Raw genomic sequence first — 6,815 nt, forward strand, 5'->3', positions numbered from 1 at the left:
GTACTGATCTGTAATATTTGTTATTTCTAGCTAGAAGATATTATCTGAGAGTTTGACATATATTTGATCTTAAAGAATCTCACAGAAAAAGGCCTCTCTTATACTGTCAAATTTTGAAGTAGGAAAAAGACTTTCGAGATTGCTAAAAAAATAACCTGTAACAGACCTGAAATGCTTTGTATCCTGATAATCCCAGAATTCAGGTAAAATGTTGATTTGATGTTCACAAAGGGAGTAATATTTTAGTTACTTAAATACTAACATGGGTATAATTTAAATTACTCTGGTTAAGGATAGTACAAGACTCTGTGACTGTAAACACTTCAACTGAGCCAAGTTTGAATTATTTAATGTGTTATGTCATTTATTTATTTTCCACAAAGAAATGTCCTTCCGCCTCAGGCTGAAAAAAAAAAAAAAAAAAGTCTAGAATATGAAGGAGAACCATGGGAAGAGAAAGCAGGCAAAGAACTACAAAGACAGATCTCACAAAATGGAAATGAAATTTATTGGAATTAAGAAGGAACACCTTCCTTTTAGTAATATCATAGTACAGCCAACGTAAAACAAGAACATATTATTGTATCCAAAGTCAATGGACTGTGTAATGCCCAGGACAATCCATAACTCATCACATCCCACAGCCATGTTAACAGATGCCAACAGGCTCAGCGGTGCCCCCGATGCTATGCCTGCTAGAGGACATAGCTTAAAGAAAGTGAAATACAATAATCTATGACAAAGTGGAAAAAAACAAGGAAGTGGAAAAAACAAGAATGTTCTTTGCTGATCCATGTGCTCCATGAGAAATCTTATCAAGGATCTTATAAAAGTGATAAAATCATAGATGAGAAAGACAGTTGCAGAGGTCAAATTGCAATTTCACATTTTGTTTAATTTGTTGAAAGTATTTGGTAAACAATCTGTGTACTCAAATAAGAATAATTCAAAATGTTGCCACCACGTTTTACAAATTATTTTCAAGCATAAGCTATCTTTTCTTCTAATGAAGTTAAACAACAGTTATTAATAGTTAGGCATTTCTATAATAGTTTTATCTTTGTTGATTGTAAAGTGAGTCCTCACAACATAAACCAAAATGCCAGCATTTCACAAGTGCAACATAGCAGAACTTTTTTTTTTTTTTGAGATGGAGTTTCACTCTGGTTTCCCAGGCTGGAGTGCAATGGCGTGATCTCAGCTCACTGCAACCTCCGCCTCCCGGGTTCAAGCGATTCTCCTGTCTCAGCCTCCCTAGTAGCTGGGATTACAGGCATGCACCACCATGCCTGGCTAATTTTGTATTTTTAGTAGAGACGGGGTTTCTCCATGTTGGTCAGGCTGGTCTCTAACTCCTGGCCTCAGGTGATCCACCCTCCTTGGCCTCCCAAAGTGCTGGGATTACAGGCATGAGCCACCGCGCCCGGCCAAAACACAGCAGAATTTCTATTGCTTTACGGGGAGGGGACTTCCATAATTAACATGGACTGAAGAAATGAATTTAAAATAAGTGTGAAAGGGGACATCTAACATGTGCAATGATCATTAATCTCATTGCAGGACCTTTAAAATCCACCTGCATGCGTGAGGGAAGTGTTTGTCTCTATATTTTTGTTCCTCTAAGTAGGTCTGAATCCCATTAGGGTGAGGCACCTGGGGAAGCAGCTAGGAATAGTGATTCCTGACATGTTTCTTACAATTTAATACTTCATAATTTAGAAAGTTTTCCCATACATTCTCTAATTTGAGTTTCACAGAGATCCTGTGGAAGAACTCTGGGCAGATAGAAGTCCAAAAGAGAAACAACAGCTCAGGAATGTCACATCATTGATCCAGAAGCTGTTTCCTTATTTCATCTGAACCTAATTTTACTGAGAATATTTTTTTCCTTAGAAAAAATTCTAAAGACCTCATTTTTTTTTTTTTTTTTTTTTTAGATGGAGTTTCACTCTTGTTGCCCAGGCTGGAGTGCAATGGTGCAATCTCGGCTCACTGCAACCTCCACCTCCCGGGTTCAAGCAATTCTCCTGCCTCACCCTTCCGAGTAGCTAGGATTACAGGCATGTGCCACCACACCCAGCTAATTGTGTATTTTTAGTAGAGATGGGGTTTCTCCATGTTGGTCAGGCTGGTCTTGAACTCCTGGCCTCAGGTGATCCACCTGCCTCAGCCTCCCAAAATGCTGGGATTACAGGCGTAAGCTACTGTGCCCGGCCTGCATCATATTTTTAATTTCTGAAAATCATACTTTGAAAATAAATATTCTAGTAATAAAAATAGGTAACTCAAGGGACACAGAGATTCACTTTTGGTCAGAGAAACCGTACTTCCCTTTACTGGAAGACTGATTTTTTTTTTTTTAACTACTGAACTATGACAGGAATGTTTTGAACTGGAGCACTAATTATGGGCTACTTGTGTATCTAGGCCCTTCCTCAATAAATTTACAATCTATAAAAGAAGAAGACAACCAGATAATACAACTTGTAAGTAGTATTGTGAGAGATTTTAGAGAAAAACGTGCTGGCATATAAAAGGGTCATGAGGCTCTATTGACTTAAACTTGTTCAAGAAGAAAACAAAAGCCTAAAAGCCTAATGATAACAAAAATGTGCATTTATAAGTACGCAGTTTTAAAAAGAATGCTACGTTGATTTTCTGCCACCACTCTCTAAGACTCCCTTTTGTAGGTTGCTATGCTGGGCTTTATGACAGCTCTAACACCTGCTCCTCCCCAGTTCTCCTTTGCCTAATTTCTGATGTAGGTGTTCACAAAATCCTACCCCAATCTTCTTTGCTTCTCATTTCCATCCTCTACTTGGCAATTCTATCCATTTTACCAGCTTAAGTAACTATCACTGCTATGTGTTCATGCTCAATTTCTCTTCTTAGCTCCAGAATAGAAGCTACTGTGGATTATTTATATGTGGGTAACTTTGTGTGTGTGTGTGTGTGTGTGTGTGTGTGTGTGATGGAGTCTCACTCTGTCACCCAGGCTGGAGTGCAATGACGTGGTCTTGGCTCAGTGCAACCTCCACCTCACGATTTTAAGTGATTCTCCTGCCTCAGCCTCTTGAGTAGCTGGGATTATAGGTGCCTGCCACCATGCCTGGCTAATTTTTGTATTTTTAGTAGAGATGGGGGTCTCACCATGTTGGCCAAGCTGGTCTCAAACTTCTGACCTCAAATGATCCACCTACCTCGGCCTCCTAAAGTGCTTGGATTACAGGCACCAGCCACCATGCTCGGCCTATATGTGGGTATCTTACAGATTACCTCAAGCTCAACAAGCACAAAACTCTTCTAGGCAGCAAATCTCTAAAACCTGCTCCTCTCCTACTCATAATTGCCCTGTTATCACTCAGGCTTGAAGCCCTGGAATTGTCTTTATTTTTCAAACATCCTCTTCTTTGATTCTCTTTCTATATGCATTTAGATTTCCTCTTTGAAATTGCCAAAGGTACCTTTATATTATATCATGTAAATATTTTTGATATTTTACTCTTCTAAATGATTAAGTTGTTTGGTAAAGAACAAACATCCATACTCTTCAATCTTCTATCCTTAGCTTTCATGATTGGAGCCAATTCTATGATTTCGTATTCATCCAATCAGTACTTTCAATGCTTCCCCGGCACATCCTGCTGAAATCTCTATGTCGGCCTATCATATAGGATAACAGTCCTGTGTTCTTATTATAAAATACAGAATGTGGGGGATTTAAACAAGACCATCTTTTACCTCCTGTGAAACTTAAAGGGAGCACAGTCTACAAGACCACTCTCACTTCTAACACCAGTTGCAAGTTCAAGGGATTCCCAAAACTACTTTCAGGTTTGATAATTCACTAGAAGGGCTCGCAGAACTCACTGAAAGGTGTTAGACTCATGGTTATGATTTATTACAGTGAAAGAATACAAATTAATATCAGTCAAGAAAAGGGAAGCATAGAGAAAAGCCCAAGACAGTACCAAATGTGAAGCTTCCTATCATTCTCTCCCTGTGGAATCAGGACAGCATTTCCTGGCATCAATGTGTGACATTGCTTAGGTAGTATTGCCAAGCAGGGATGCTCACCCGAGCCTTGATGTCCAGAGTCTTATCCATTACTAGATAGTTGACTGTGCGTGTGGCTGTCTTGTTTTCAGACCTACAGGACGTGTAATTGGTAGCCTGTGACTCAAAGCTCCAACCCCACTTTAAATCACATTGTTAATATCTTGCTGGTTCAAGGTCCCCAGGAAAGCAAAGATGTTCCTATCAGGCATGATGTTCCAAGAGCTAGAGATTACCTCCAAGAAGCCAAGGGTAAAACCCAGACCTTTCTTTAGGCAAGACTAGCCTGGGCAACATAGGCCCCATTTCTACAAAAAAAAAAAAAAAATTATCTCACGGTGGCACACGCCTATTGTCCCAGCTATTCAGGAGGTTGAGGCGAGAGGGTCCCTTGAGTCCAGGAGATTGAGGCTGCAGAGAGCTCTGATCATGCTGCTACACTCCAGCCTGGGTGACAGAGTGAGAACTTGTCAAAAAAAAAAAAAATCTTTACTATGGACCCTCCTACTTTCTTAGGTTTTCAAGATGTGTATGTAGATAAAAATGGATTTGTAGCTGGGCTGAAAAACCTCTGTCTTTGAATCTGGAAACACCTGGATGTCTGGTTTTTTACTCTTGGCTAAGCTAGGGTCAGTAAGATTTATGTAATTCTGTTTAAGTTCTGACCTGGAGACTTTGATACTTACTTTCTTTACTAATGGTTTGCCACTGACATAACCAGGTGAAAAGCGTGGCTTGCTTATATGACTTCAGGGACTTATAACACCCCTATAAGGGCTTCTCTGAACTCCCACAAAGCCAAAATTCCTGGTCCAGATCTTAGAGGTTCAAATTAGAGACCCAGCCTCGTCCTGTGTATGAAAAGAAGGTGGCCCTGGAGAGTTGGGATGTCAAAATGTCTCTTGGACTCCCAATGTTTGCTTGCTTTTTCTTTCTCTTGTTGTATCACATAATTTGCATTTTTGTAAAAAAAAAAAGTACACTTTGTGTAATCTGGTGAATCCTTTCAAATATATGAACTGTGGGAAGAAAATATACCAGAGTTTATTACACTTGCAGAAATTTTACTAAGGATTAGAAAAATTTCAAATATCATAACCTGAACCAAGAATTTCATATGTAATTAACATCACTATCTCCTTCATAGTTCAGAAAAGTGATAAGATGAAATTCAGTAAAGAAGTCTGGGGTTTCAGTAAATATAATGTCAACCACTTTCTTACTATTGAATAACAGTTTAAATTTTAGTTACTTTTATGATTTTAAGGTACTTCATTAATTTAACTACTAAAAAATATTTGTTAGACTGCACAGTAAGTTTCAGACTCTCAAAAATGATGAAAATTAATAAAAACTATATTATAAAGAAGTAGTTAACCACAGCAGAGACAGAGGTATAGAAAGAAAACTGAGCAAGTCTGGTCAGAGGCTGACCTGGCACAAGGACCTGAAGAAGGCAGTGTCACCGAGAGCCAGTGGAGGAAACGAGGCTCCATAAACAGAACTTTGGTTGTGATCTCTGGTTTTCCAGCCAAACTGTCCTATAATTTTTCTCTCAGATTCCTCAAAGAAATGGGCGGCAATTGTAAAGTGACAGTAATGATTAAGCTAATTACCAGACAAAAACAAATGATGACTTAAAAGCACCATCTCTCAACAAGTATGATTTAGGCCTTCTATGGTCATGGATTAAAATACTTAATATTGTTGACATGTCAATACTCCTCAAAGTAATCTATAGATTTAAGCAATCCCTATAAAAATCCTAATGGCATTTTTTTACAGAAATAGAAAAGTCCATTCTAAAATTCATGTGAAATTTCAAGGACCCAAAATAGCTAAGACAATCTTGAAGAACAAAGTTAAAGGACTCACACTTTCACACTTTCCTGACTTTATAATATGTTATAAAACTACAGTAATCAAAACCCATATATTTCTGGCATAAAGACAGGTATATAGACCAATGTAATAAAACAGAGGGCCTGGAAAGAAACAATCAAATATTTGATGATGTCAGATAAGGATAACAAAATCACTCGATGGGGAAAGGGCAGTCTCTTTAAAAACGGTGTTGGAAAAACTGAATATCTGCATGCAAATGAGTAAAGGTAGGGGCTTGTCTTACACCATATATAAAAGTTAACTCAGATGGATTAAAAGCCTAACTGTAGGATACAAGTCTATACAACTCCCAGAAGGAAACATGGAAGAAAACTTCACAATATTAGATTCGGCAATGATTTCTTGGATATGCCTCCAAAATCACAAGCAACAAAAGTGAAAATAGACAAATGAGATTACATCAAACTTAAAAGGTTTTCTGTACCAATGGCGCAATCAACAGAATATAAAAGTAACTTATGACATGGGAGAGAATATTTGCATTATATATATATATAGAGAGAGAGAGAGAGAGAGTAGGGTTAATATTCAGACAATCTAAAGAACTACAATTAAACAAGAAAAAAATCAAATAACCTCATTAAAAAATGGAGAAAGGGGCTTCAGGAGACATTTCTCCTAAGATGATATACAAATGGCCAACAAGCATATAAAAAGATGCTCAATATCACTAATCATTAGAGGAATGCAAATAAAATCAATGTAAATAAAATGATAACTGCTATGGAAAACAGTATGCCAGTTCCTCAAAAAATTAAAAACAGAACTACCATATGATCTAACAATCCCACTTCTTATGGTTAATTTTATATGTCAGCTACACTGTGCTATGGAGTACTCAGATATCTGGTTAA

Source organism: Pongo abelii, chromosome 13, assembly GCF_028885655.2.
Source record: "Pongo abelii isolate AG06213 chromosome 13, NHGRI_mPonAbe1-v2.0_pri, whole genome shotgun sequence".
NCBI lineage: Eukaryota > Metazoa > Chordata > Mammalia > Primates > Hominidae > Pongo > Pongo abelii.